The 13,491-nt window shown below is 43.8% G+C and overlaps 1 protein-coding gene across 4 annotated transcripts in view; it reads left to right on the top strand.

Annotated features, from left to right (window-relative positions):
- MSRB3 (methionine sulfoxide reductase B3) overlaps nt 1–13,491 on the top strand; it is an 80,230-nt gene that overhangs the window by 4,651 nt on the left and 62,088 nt on the right. Inside the window, exon 1 of one of the 4 annotated variants that reach the window (XM_051639585.1) lies at nt 10,411–10,432. The exons of the other annotated variants lie outside the window; for them this stretch is intronic. The gene's annotated coding sequence lies outside the window, so the exon portion shown is untranslated. Of the gene's footprint in view, nt 1–10,410; nt 10,433–13,491 lie in introns of those variants that run through there. 4 annotated transcript variants of the gene reach the window in all.

Here is a 13,491-nt window from a genome sequence, read left to right as displayed (position 1 = left end):
GTGGGTTGGCTGGGGTGAGAGCCGCGTGGGTGTCCCGTCCCTTTCAGTTCGTGCAGCAAGTGTTTGACAGCACAGTGAGCCTGGCCTTGGGTTTCCTGCGTCTGTTTCAAGGGCAGGCGTTGGTTTGATAGAACCCTACTGTACTTGTTCAAATTGGCTAAGAAAAATAGTTAGCTTTCTGCGAGCAGGCTTTGGCACCTGGATCAGATTGTCACCATCCTGCTGCTGGGAGGAAGCTTGATATTAAGCGTAAAGCTAATGCAGATCCCTCCTTATGTGTCCTGATGATGAGCAGTCACTGCTTACACCCTGTACAGGTCAGAATTGTACTAGTGAGTGATCCCACTGATGCAGTCTTAATGATGCTGAAACGAAGGCTTGCAGATGAGATTGGTGAGGTGTCTCCTCCTTCACACCAATGGCACTGTCAGTAGTCATCACATGCGTTTGAGGGAGACCAGGGAATAAGACTGGAACAGATGCACAGGCTGCCAGCTCAGGAAGCAGTGAGGTTGAGGTGGATCAGCCAACTTTGTGAAGTTAGAGCCCTGAGATGCAAATTCAGAAACTCCACAAACAAAATGATTTGGGGTTTATGTGGCTTTATCATCTCTGCTTTCAAATGGCTTCAAAAGAAAGAAATCAGCCCAGCTGGTCAAAGCCTTACTATTTAGTTGCTTGCTGTGGGAGCTGTACTTTTAGACTCTATCTTCATGTTTTGGTTTTTTTTCCAGTATTAAAATCAGGGTTTTATTATGTCTTTTGTATGTACAGTGGAAAAATACTCTGTGCAGACAGCACACTTTTAAACATCTCTTTCCATAAGAGAAACCAAATTGTTTGTGTACATACTTCTTATGTGTGCTTGATCTTTTACTTAAAAAGCAAATACGTGTAAGGGACAGGATCCCCTCTGACTTGTGTAGCAAATTAGTGGCTCCCTCGGGAAGGGACCCACCAGATGCTGCTGGTTTCTAATCTTCTGCGGAACCTGGCATCCCTCATCCAGAACCACAAGGCAGCTTTACTTCTTGCATCTGAACTTGAGAGAGGTGCAGGATTGCACAAAAGTATTTTAGAGCTTGTTGAACCATGCTGGGAAGGAGTACAGTAGATACTTAGCCAGACCCTAAGGCTCTGCCTGTGATGGCCTTTCAAATGTGAAATACAGTAGCTGACTGGGGGAAAACAAGCTGGGTCTGTGGCTTTGTTACATGTTAAGTACATAGTAGTACATTTTTATCGGATGACAGTTAAGTAACAACATTGACATTAATATAGACAGTGCAATAGCTGAGTGATGTAATGCTATTTAAGACATGATGCAGGTTTTCAGAGAATTATCCCATCTCCACAGTCACTCTGGTAGACTAAACAAACCAAGTTCTTAACATTTTTTGGTGTGGATTTGGTTTTCTGAGCCACTCAAAAATGTTACTAATTTTTTACCATTTCTCCGATTCGTTATGGCTATCTTGAGTTCTGCTCAGCCCTTTTAGAATGCTTCATACTCCTTGCTGGCGGGTGTCTGCAGTTTTAGAAAGAATATTTGCTCAGGTTTTACCCTAGTCAATAAGAGAAGTACTGAATTAATGTATTTTTTCAAGAAGCTCTGCACCCACGTTATGGAACTTTGATCCCAATTTGCTCCCTCAAGAAGTATTTTATATTTGAGATCTGTTGGATTTACTGTTTTCCTTCCTGTCTGTAGAACAGAAGGAAAGAAGGAAAAGTACATTGGTTGATGGGATTCGATTTTGGCAGGTGTGTCTTGGGGGCTTATTGCTTTCTAGTTTTCAGTTGCCTATTTATGGATTATTTATAAATTTGTTTCAAAAGCTTTTAGGGTGTTGAAAGTAAGCTTATGGCCTTGTAGTTCACCAGTCGCTTTTTAATCTTTTTGTAAAAATGGACATTGCTGTCTTACTCCTGAGCTTTGGGAAAGACAAAAGCCTTTCAAGAATCTTTCAAGGTTCTTACTTTTTTCTGAACAATCACCCCAGTTTGTTTCTCAGACACCATAGGGAAAATTTCCTAAGCTGTCAGAAGAGGAAGAGCAACCTCAGGCAAAGGTTGCAGACAAGATAGGTCCGTCATCCAGAAATACAGTGATTCAACATTAGTGTGCCTGATTTATGGTAGTCAGTCTCATATTTATCTGGCTAAAGCACAGATTTTTTATAAAGCTGTCTCCCAAGCAACAACAACAAAAAAGCGGCTTCATTTACAAGATGGTTCATTACAGATACAAGTGAGTGTCACGCTCCACCAACAATTTGTGTGCAGAGGAAGGTCTGTGCAACAGATTTCAATGGCTTGAAATTAGTCACTGCAACTACTTCAGATACCTCTGTTTCTTAAAAAAAATCCCTCAAATGTACTGTCGTGGAAAGTCATCTGGGCAGGCAACCTATTTCCAACCAGATAATCTGTTATGTGTGTTGCTTTCTTTGTCCTGGGTTACAAATAGCAAAATTTGCAGATGGGCTAAACAGAGTGCAACTTCTGGTTTATTAATTTTCTTACTTGTTTTGCCTAGCAACTACATAAAACTTCCAAACATACAGAGAAGTTCTACCTGTGAATACCTGTTTAGGTACAAATATAAATGTGAATGAGAGTCTTTCTGTACATATATACTCATGCTATGAAAATAACATACAGAACAAATGTATCAGAATGCTAACAATTATTCAAAAAACCTTAAGGTGGACATAGAGCTGTTATGTCCTTTGTCATTTTAGTGTGATAAGGGGTGCTGGAGTCTTGCACTCTCAGCACCAAGATGTGCAGAAGTGAACCATGGGAGGAGAATGGTCCTGTGCTGGGGACCATGGATGCCGTCAGGGCATGGCTGGGGAACTGCTGGGGAATTTCTGATGTGTCAGTGAGAGTGGTGTAAGATGTTAGGACCAAGAGGTGAAAGGGGGACTCCTGATGTTTTAATTGTAGCATTTCATTTTTTGGAGTGCAAACCCAAGTAGGACAGAGACAAACTGCATTTTGGGGCAAGGCTTGATGAGGTTCCTGACAGCAGGAGGGGGCTGCCTGTGAGTGCTTTGCTGCTGGCTCTGCAGAAGGAAGTGGAACAGATGTCACTTTAAAGAACAAATTATGCAAATAAAACATCCAAATTTATCTTGGAATGGGAGCTGAACTACAAAGCCTTGAGACTAGCAAAAGGCTGATGGAAGAGGAGAATGAACTTGGTGGTTGCATAGTTCCCTCCATGACCCTCCAGACTAGAAGAGCTGAACTAAGAGGTGTCCCAGTCCTGTGAGCCAGGATGGTGGGCATGGGTAGCCCTGGGGTGTGGGGCTTGGGAGGCTCTGTGTGGGGCTGGAAGCTGCTATTGGCCTTGGGGTGTGTGGCTGGGGGAGCTCCATTTGGGGCTGGGACTGCTGCCGGCCCTGCAGTGTGTGGCTGGGTGGGCTCCATGCAGTGCATCTGTCAGTCCTGGGGTGTGAGGCTGGGGGGTTCCATGCAGGGCATCTGTCAGTCCTGGGTGTGTGAGGCTGGGAGGTTCCATGCAGGGCATCCATCTGTCAGTCCTGGGGTGTGAGGCTGAGGGGGCTTCATGCAGGGCTGGGGGCTGCTGCTGGCTCTGGCATCAGCAGGTGGGCAGCAATGCCCCTGCCTGTAGGTGGGTCAGAGGCCAGGCTGGAGGGTCTGACCCTGGAGATAACTCCAGTACTAACCCTGCTATATGCTTATTCTAACAGAGCAGGAGAAACTGTTTCTGTTTTTTCTCAAAGGTAAGTACTTTCTGCTGTGCAGAAAGGTTTTGCGTGGTTACTGTTGGCTGCAAGTCTGGCTGGCAGGTACAGGGTGAGTATTTTCTGTATTTCAAATGCATTTAGGGTTGGGAAATGTGGACTGAAAAAACTGTAAGATTTAATAAGTATTTCCAGTCAAATAAAAGAGGTGGAAGAGACACCTTCAAATTCTGGACCCTTGAGAAAGAATTGGAGAAGGAAAATAATGAAAGCAGGCTTTAAAGGAATATATTTCACTAGAATTAATACTACTTCTGTTCTTGCATTTAAAACTAGCTTTAGGATGCCTAGAAGTGCAGATGCTTGTACCACACATCCAGTGTAATTATATTTCACTAAAAAAAAGGATAAAGTGTTGTGTTTGTGTGTTTTTAAACCACACCAGAATGAAAATTGGAATTCAGCTCACACAGATTCCAAGTAAAATTTTTTTATTGGAAAAAAAGTTTGTCTTTGGATGTTTTCTTTTGTAAGAAGGAAAAAAATTCCTGAATAAATCCCTGTAGCTACATAAACACCAGTAGATGTACATATAATCCTAGTTATTTAATAGTGGTAGAAAATTTTGTGTAAAGTTATATATTTTCTTCTAATCAACGTATTTAATGATAGCCTCACCAAGTGGAGATTTGCTTCAAGAAAGTATCATTACAGAAATTTTAACTAAAAGTATTTGTTAAATTAATCTAGGGCAGTGGTTTAAAATCAAGTAGTATTTATATTTGAATCAAATGTATTGCTGTTAGGACAGTGTTCTTTGCTCTTTCACTTTTCAGTTGTTGACATTCAGTATTAACTCATCTGATTGTACTGTAAGTTCAAAGAAGATTTAAAGTATAAAGATAAATACTCTTTCCTTACCTGCTGTATTTTCTTCTCACTGCTGTTAATAAGTACATCTGTGACTTAGGGAAGACTTAGGAGTTTCTCTTTTACTTGATGGAATTTTATTTTGTTATGGATTAGATTGAATTATTTTTTTCAACTGTTTAAAGGTTCTTTGTTTTTTGGATGGTTGATGTTACTATTACAGTGTGTGAGCCATTCTTTTATGTTTGTGGGTTTTTTTTTTTCTGCAGTATTAGAATTTCTTCATGCTTCATTTTTTAAAAAGCTATTTTTGGATAAAAGGCTGAGGTTTTCTTGTATATTAATAAGGCTGCTCTACATACTATCATGACACAATCTATGTGATCAAAGGTACGTTTTAAAAGAGTGCTTTTATTCTGTTGACATACGCAGAGACTTCTGTGTGCTGTTGATGTTATTTGAAGGATGAGGCTGTCTAATATCTCATTTTATGAAAGGGAGATGGCTCCTCTCTGTGGTGGTGAGTGGTATTGGGTTTTAGAGAAAGCCACATAGAAAATTTCCATGTAAGGGAGACTGCTGGGGAGAGATTGGTAGCTGTGATGTCTTTAACTTGAAGTGTTTTCTAGTAGATGGGATGATAAAACAAAAGAAACAACCAACTTGGATTGGTGTGAAATGCAGTTAAGCTAGCAAACAGAGAGACCATAATTAAATTTTATAAATCCCATGCTTTACTCATAAGTTTTTTTACAAAACATGAGATGATACTCAAGTCTGGTTCACAGTCTGATCTAAAAATTCTGTTTTCTTGTGTAGTAAATTATAAAAGTACAGGAAGATAATTCAGCTTTCAAGTTATTTGTGCTGTAGAACTGAATACTGAATGAAATTACACAGGATGATTACTGGGTAGAATGTGGGACTGTGTGTCCTTTGCAGTAGAAGTTGATTTTTCTAGTAGGGTGCATGGTGGTTATAGGCCACATTATTGTGCATATACATGTAGATACTAGCACCAGCTATGTTTTCAATTAAAAGAGTTTTAAGTATCTTACAAATCTGCTGACTGTAGACTTACTGGTTATTTGCTGGTGATTTCCTATTATGTGCTGTAATAACCCCATGAAATCTGATCCTACACTGAGGATGCTGTAATTTGCTGCCGTGGCAGGCAGCATTGTTTCTTTGGGGTTCTTTATTCCCAGATAAAGATTTTGCTTTGAGAGCTCCTTAAATTGGAGGCCAAAACCATTGCTGAAATGACAACTGCTTTTCGCTCTGTTGTGTTCAGGAACCTTGTATCCTTCCGTGGAATAGTAAGTGTCATTTCTGCTTTTCCTTCCAGTCCCTCATAAAACATGATCACCAAATTAAACTCACCTGCCGTGTTTCAGCATCCAGCCTCTCTGTGAGGCAGGAGTGGCAGCTTCCTTCACACCTTCCACACCACAGCCCAGCCCCAGCCCTTCAGGGCAGGGCCACACACTCAGCAAACTGCTGCAGGGCAGGTTTCCACAGGTCTCTTGTCAGGAACGAGTGAGGCAGTGCTCTTTTCAGAAGACTGTGCCTTTTTGATGTTTAAGGTTGGAAGTCCTGTTCAGTCACACCGATTCTCAGCTGGAGGCTTTATTTTATGAGATTCAACCTAAGAGAGATGGCTCGTATCATGTATCTATTGTGTATGTTACCCAGGCAAATAAGCCTTCTAAGCTGAGGAAGAGTTTTGCTGAGTTATAGAGCACTGTGTAGCAAAGTTTAAAAGAATGTTTAAATGAATTAAAAATAGAAAATAGAAAGCTTGTTAGCTCTGCTGTTTTAGTAAGCTTAACGAGGCGAACGCTGGTGGAGAGGCAGAGCGTACCTACTCAAATTGACCTGACAGTAAAAATAAGTATCGTGTCTTCAGCGGTGGAGTACCCCTTGGGTAGCTCTGCCCGCAGCAGTAACCCAGAAGTTTTTAAACTTTGTTTTTTCTTTTAGTACTGAAAATGAATTCTTTATTGGTGAGCAATGCAAAAAGCTTTTGGGCTTGCCAATAGGAATTGTTAAATTAAAAGGTTATTTCCAGAACACTTGTATGTCATCATCTGAGCAACAGAAGCAATTAAATCTGTACCACTGTGCTGGAGAGAACTGCCTGGAATGAAAAAGATCAGATATTTTTCAAGATGTTGAAAGGATTGTGATTCTCAGAAAACACCCGTTTAAGAATAGTTTATGACCACTGCAGTTATAAACTTGCTGCCATAAAAGGAACGGGCTGTATGTTGGCAGGCTACCAAGTCAGGGAAAATGAAAGTACAGCTCTGTGCTATTTTAGTGCATCAGATCTGGGAGGAGCAGGAATGGACAGGGGGAAAATCCCAATTGACCTATGTTTACTCTTGTTTGAGAAGTATTGCCAGGCATATCTACTGGGAAACAATCTGCAAATGACAGACGTGTGAGTGCTTGCAAGGCTCAGAAACTTGCTGGTTTCTGCCCTTAGCCAGGGATCCTCTTTTGTCCCAGGCTTGGGGAATCCTGACTTGACTAGTCTCTTCCTGTCCCTAGGATCTCCCTGCTTTTCCTTGTCGCTTTAAAATTCCACTTTTCCCTTCCCATTTTTTCCATTGGGCACAAGGCTTGCAGTGCCTTGTCTCTGCACTAAGGAAATATCCTTCCACTTTACGCCCCTCCGAAAAGGCCAAGCCAGAGTCTCTTGAGCAAAGACCCTTTTAACTTCTGTGTTATCTGAAGGACAATTAATTAACTCCCTCCTCCCTTTGTACTCTGTGTATCCTCCTGGGCAGAAAGGACCAGTACCACTGCTCTGTGCAAATGTTAACTAGTAAAATAAGGAGAATTCAACCTTGTGGTTCTCTCCTCCGTGGGAGGAACGGTTGTAGAACAGGGAGGCTTTAGTTCACCTTTTCCCTTCTCACTTTTCAGCCTTTGAAAAACCCCTTTGTTTTGGTTATCATTTCGGGACCTAGGCCTTTTTAATCTGGCTCCCTGACACACCTCTGGGCTTTTGTTACACCAGCACACCAAACTCTTTGTTGCCAAGCTGTTTTTTCAGTAGCTGGAGAGGGGAACAATGCAGTGGCCAGATCAGCATACAAAAATGAATATTCCTGTAAGGGCATGTGAGCTTCCCGTCTTTGGCAGCTGATGCTAGAGAGAATGTCAGCTGAATTCAGTAATTAAATGAAAACTAAATATGGTTCTTTGTTTTCTGCTCAGATGTAGTCTTTTTCTTTTGTAAGTAAAATCACTTTTCTATTCTGGATAACCATTGTAATATAAATTCAAACTCGCTGACATAAAGAGCCCTACCTCCTTACTTGGCATATTTTTTCTCAGTAATTGTTTTCAGTGAAATGACCCTGAATTGTGTGCAAAGGTTTCACAATCTGGTTTATTTTCCAAGATTTTAATGGTTATTTTATTGGAAAGCTAATAATTTTGGCACAATATCTGCACAATATCTAAAATCTATTGTGAGCCTCTCATATCTCTTAGATGGAGGAGCAAAGTCTGGATAATAAAGCTTGGACTAAAGGCTGCACTCCCAAAATGATGTCTCATTCACCTCAGTGAGAGACTTAAACGTGACTTAGGGATGGAGTGTGGAGGGTAGTTAGTCCCTGAGGCTTTGCTTGTCATTGTGCATCACAGAGTGGGACTTGGGGTGAGCAGATGAGAATGTATGTTCCCTCTATGTGGGGAGCAGTGCTTCCATGCTGTCTGATCCTTCCTCATCTTCTTTTCCTGCTTTCTTCTATTTCTTTGATCTCAACCTCAAGACTTTTGCAATGGGTACGAGCAGGAACACACAAAATTCCATTTAAATATGATAAAAAACTTCTTTACTGTGAGGGTAACGAATCACTGGAACAGGCTGCCCAGGGAGGTTGTGGAGCCCCCTTCTCTGGAGACATACAAAACCTGCCTGGATGCAGCCCTGAGCACTGTGCTCTAGGCCATCCTGCTTTAGTGGGGGAGTTGGACTAGATGATCTCTAGAGGTCCCTTCCAACTCTGACAATTCTGGGATTCTGTGAGCAGACTGTGCCATATTACCCCATTTCACATGATAAATAGGGCTGGCCTGGAGCATCTCCCATACCTCTCCAGCTTGAGCAGCCACAGCAGGTGCTGTGCTTGGTGTGCCCACCTCCAGCCGTGTTTGTTCTGCAAGTGCAGGAACAACCACCATAGTTCATGTTAGGAGACATTGAATATACTTTTCTGTTAAGCACTTTTCTTTTTCCTCCACAAATGATCATTCCTGTAAGGGCCATAAAAACATCTGTAGCTGAACCTGTCAGTATCCTAGAGTGTGTGACATTCAAGATGCTACTTAACAATCTCTTGTGAGTTAAAGGTGTATATTCTATGTTTGAATTTCTATGATAAATACACTCAGTTGCTATGGGAAGGGTTTAAAAACAAAATCCAGTGCAGGATTGTGTGTAAAATTCAAGAAAGAAAAAAGGTTTTGAACTTAGTTTTTTAGTCTCCTTTCTTAAAGCAGTACTAATGTCAAATTTAAAGCTTGATGTTTCCTGGTTTTCCACTTCAATATTATGAGGTCTGGCAGTAATTCCCTCTTTTATCAGGGCACAGTGTAAACTTCCTAAAAGTAGACTGGATTACCATTCAGTTTGCACATTCCAGCACAAACAGCTATGGAGAACATTCTTTAATTGAGAATGTTAAAAGTGAAGTGGGAATTCAGGTCTAATAATTCTGACTTCTGTGGCTGTAACCGAGAAGCCAGTATTATATGAGGAGGAAAAAAGTATATGCAGACAAGCATGCAAATTAAATGCTGCAGTATTTTTGTAGATCTGTAAAGCTAACACAACTAGTATCTTAAAATCTTTTATACCTCTGCTAAATAAGCCTTTGAGAAGCTTCTATTTATAATTATCTTTATAAAGTTTTGCTGCATGTTGTTAGCTGTTCATGATTGAAGTATTTTATCAGAACGTGAGCTTTTGCAAGGTATTTTGATAGCAAATTATGAACTTGTGAAGACACCTTGTTTGCATTATCAATGGATGTGATGTACAAGCACGTGAAAATCCAGAGGCTGAAATCTCTAAAGGTGTGTTTCCCAAGGTTTTGTCAGTTACCTTTACAATTTTTTGCTGAATGCTTCAAATACAGTACAATGCATCAAAGCATGCAGTTGTCTAAAAATACACGTATAAAAAGCCCAAATGCACATTCATAGGGTGTGTGGGTTTTTGAGGCAGCCGCCTCATTGTTCTAGAAGGCTGTTGGGAGGCCAGGACAGAATGGATGTTAGCCCAGATAGTGAGGTGTATGTGTGCAAGGCGAATACTTTGTGCGTAGCAAAGGGTGCTAGTTTCAGGATCTGAGACCTTTTTTAATAGAAAGGGGGAAATGGAACTCTTCCCTTCTCCTTTCTCCAATAACTGGCAGTCGCCATCCCCCTGCTGAAGAGTGTTCCTGTGCTCCGGTCTCCTGCCACAGCTGGCTGCTTGGTGATGGTTATTGGATCAGACCCCATCAAACACCTTATAAGCTATTAAATATTGCCTTTATCTCCTCTCCCCCATCTTAGCACACACCATGACAAACCTAAGATGTTTACTGCAATCAGTTATGTCCCTAAAATCTACCAAGTGCAGCGCAGGGAGCAGAAGAGACCAAGGGCTTCAGTGTTGACAGAGAATGTGTTAAGGAGAAATAACTGTAAATAACTGTTTAGGCACATAAATCCCTGATATACTGAAATACTTCCTCACGTGTTTCCCTCTAGGCTGCACTTACTGTTCCTGTGGTGGCTGTGCTGTTTTGTCTGCTGAGTCGGACTGGCAGCAGCTTTAGGTGAGCAAAAGCCAAATAAAAAATCCAAATGCTAAGGCTGAAATAAGTGTGCACATTAAATACTCCACTACGCTTTGTCAGTGAAACATTTGGTTATAGTTTGGTCAATATAAAGACATATATAGAACCATTGCAAAACAACTGTTTGAACTTACTGCTGGACTGGAGAAACTTAACAAAACAAATAGCGATTAAAATTAAACTGTTAATGTAACACTTGAGTATAGAAGACTCACGGGCCTTTATGTCTTCTAACTTCTGGTTGTTTGGGTTTCTCCAGTGTGGCAATATTTTTGCTCCTTTGCCTTTTCCAGTGACATAGAATTTCCTGACATAAGAGCCTGGCTCTCTGGGTAGTGTGTACCTATCTCTAATTGTTTCCTGCCCTCAAAATGGGGCCAGAGACTTGGGGGAGGGAAATTGGAAAAAAGTAGAAGCCTTGCACTATTAAGGTCTCATTATTGAGGCAAGAAAAAAATTATTGTTCCCTGAAGAATTTGTGTTATTTTAAAATTTACTGGTAAAAGGCTAAAGCTTCACATTTTCCTTTTGAGAAGTGGGATTCCCATGCATTTTTAGGAATTCTGGACCTGAGTATGTATAAAGTTCTTAATTTCTGAAGGACATCTTTGACAGACTCTCTGTGTTACAATTTAATAAATTATGTTTATTTTGGGATTGAACTTGTGATTTCTGAATGTTTGCAGTTGACAATACAGAAGCTCATGAAAGCTGTCACTGCTTTAACATCTGTCAACAGCAGGGTACCAACACCCTAAAAGGCAGGCTTTCCTGGAGTTACAATGTGTGTCATCTTAGCAAAAGGCTTCAGAAGCCCACCTACTGACATATTTACTGCTGTATTTTCTATGATCTATAAGTTTACAAGCTATCTCTGAGCATACTGTCCATCGTACGAGAGCCAGACAGATGGAAGGTCCACCTTGGCCTGTGTTGTGCTTGGTTTAAGAGTGAAGTGCAGTGAAGGGGCTCCAAGAGGTCTGGTGATACTGAGGGACAACTGTGAAGGAGCCAGTGGTGTCCTGGGTGTTGTGGGCAGTGCAGCGACCAGCACGTGTTAAAAAAAAAATCTTAGGCAACACACCATGCAGCAGCAACAAGAAGTGGTATATAAAAACAGTGTCCCCCTTCCTGGATTGTGAGTTTTGCTCTGACCTCTTTCACAGAGCATCTGTCCTGCCAGAATAGTGTCGGGAGGTGGCAGGAAGAGTGCTGTGCTGCCGTGGCTGCATTCCCTCAGCGCTGGGGAAGGTGCCTTCAGCCCCAGCCTGGGGTCTTGGCTTAGCCTGGAAAGGTCTGGGTGTGTGCAGCACAGGAGTTCCTACCACCTGCAGTCCTATTTCCAGGATGCTGTTTTCTCCCTGTTGTTCTGTCAGTGCTGTAACTGTTCCTGTTCAATAAATCTGAGACACAAACCCAGTTCCTGAACCTGTTAAGGGAGGTGGCCAAGCTTGCATCTGCTGCAGAAAGACCAGAGGGAAGATTTTTAACCCCTCACGGTAATGTTCCCGTCATTCTCTCTCAGCCTGTTCTCTGTACCCTTGGAATTGGCAGGCAGGGTGAAGCACCTCCAAACCAAATATGTTAGTTGTAATGAGTTTGACTTTGCTTTCTCTTTACTGCTTCTGTACAAGCGGTTCTTGCCGTGGTCTGCACGGTGTTGGTGTGCGTACAGTACCTGGCACCAGGAGGTCCCCTCCTCCAACATACAGGGTAAACAAAAATAGCCATCAAAACATCAGCAATAAAAGAGTAAGCTATGTTAACTGCAATAAATTACTTTCATGAACACGCAGTTACATGTTATTGGGCTTTCAGGACTTATATATCCTCCAAGTCTTTATGAATGCTTGAGACTAAATAGCAGCACTTCAGTGACATTTTCAAGAGGTCAGGATCTGTTTTATAATCCTTGGGGCTTTCAGATAGTTCCCTTTAAACTATTTACGCTTCAGGGAGCCTGGCTCCTGCCAGAGGAGAGCAGGGGAGAGTGCTGGTCCGGGAGGGCAGCCCAGAACCCTGGAGGAGCCCGTTTGCGGGGCTGGGGTGTGGCAGGAGGGGGAAGGTGATGTGGCGTGTCCCGCTGCCCTGAGCTCTGCTTGGTGCCCGCGTCTGGCTGTGCTGCGTGCTGTAATAGAGAGGTAGAAGGGATCGCACAGGCAGGGTCAGTAACGACGTTGCTGCGCAGGGATCAGTCTGTCCGTCCCCTGGGCGGGGCGGGGCCCAGGTGTGGTGGCGGCTGCGGGCGGGGCCGGGCGGGGCCCAGGTGTGGTGGCGGCTGCGGGCGGGGCGGGGCGGGGCCCAGGTGTGGTGGCGGCTGCGGGCGGGGCCGGCCCGCGCGCAGGGGGCGGTGCGGACCGCCCGCCGTGCGGGGGCGCCCGCGGCTGCTGCGGCCGCAGCGCGGCCGGTGCCGGGCGCGGCTGGCGCGGTGCCGGCCCGGCGGGAGTCAGTCTGCGGGGACGGGGGGTCGTTCTCCTTGTCGAGCATCGCCGCGGTCACTGGTGGCGGTGACGTTTTTCTCTGCGCCGTGGCTCTGCGGGGCGTGCTTGGGCTTCGCGGCCGGTTCCGTCCCGAGAAGGCGGGGTTGGGGCACGGCAGCGCCGGGAGGCTGTGTCCGGCGTGGCCCTGGCGGGGCACCGCGCTGCTGCGGCTCCCCAGCCCCGCGCCCGGCGGGCTCGCTCCGGGCTGGCTGGCGGCGGCCGCAGCCCCCGGTGCCGCAGCCCCCGGCGCCGCAGCCCGGGCGGCCCGGCAGTGCGGGCGTGGGGCTGGGGTGTCGGGCAGCCCCTTCCCCCTTCCCCTCGTGGGCAAACGGAGCTACCGCTGTGAACGCGTTCCGTCCTAAAAGAAAATCTTGCGGCTGCCGTCGCTCTGTTGGCTATATTTAAACTGGCCGGAAGGTTGTTTAAATATATCTTGCGGACGGTTTACAATGCGAATTATTTCCTGCCTTTAAAAAAAGTGAAGTCATGGTTTTAAGATATCTGGCAAGTTTATTGCAATGCGATGTCACGTTCTTCAAACAAGTCATCAAAAGAACA

This window comes from Apus apus, chromosome 1 (genome assembly GCF_020740795.1).
Source record: "Apus apus isolate bApuApu2 chromosome 1, bApuApu2.pri.cur, whole genome shotgun sequence".
Taxonomy (NCBI): Eukaryota; Metazoa; Chordata; class Aves; order Apodiformes; family Apodidae; genus Apus; species Apus apus.
The sequence above is the reverse complement of the archived record's forward strand: the minus strand, read 5'-3'. Positions and strand labels throughout refer to the sequence as shown.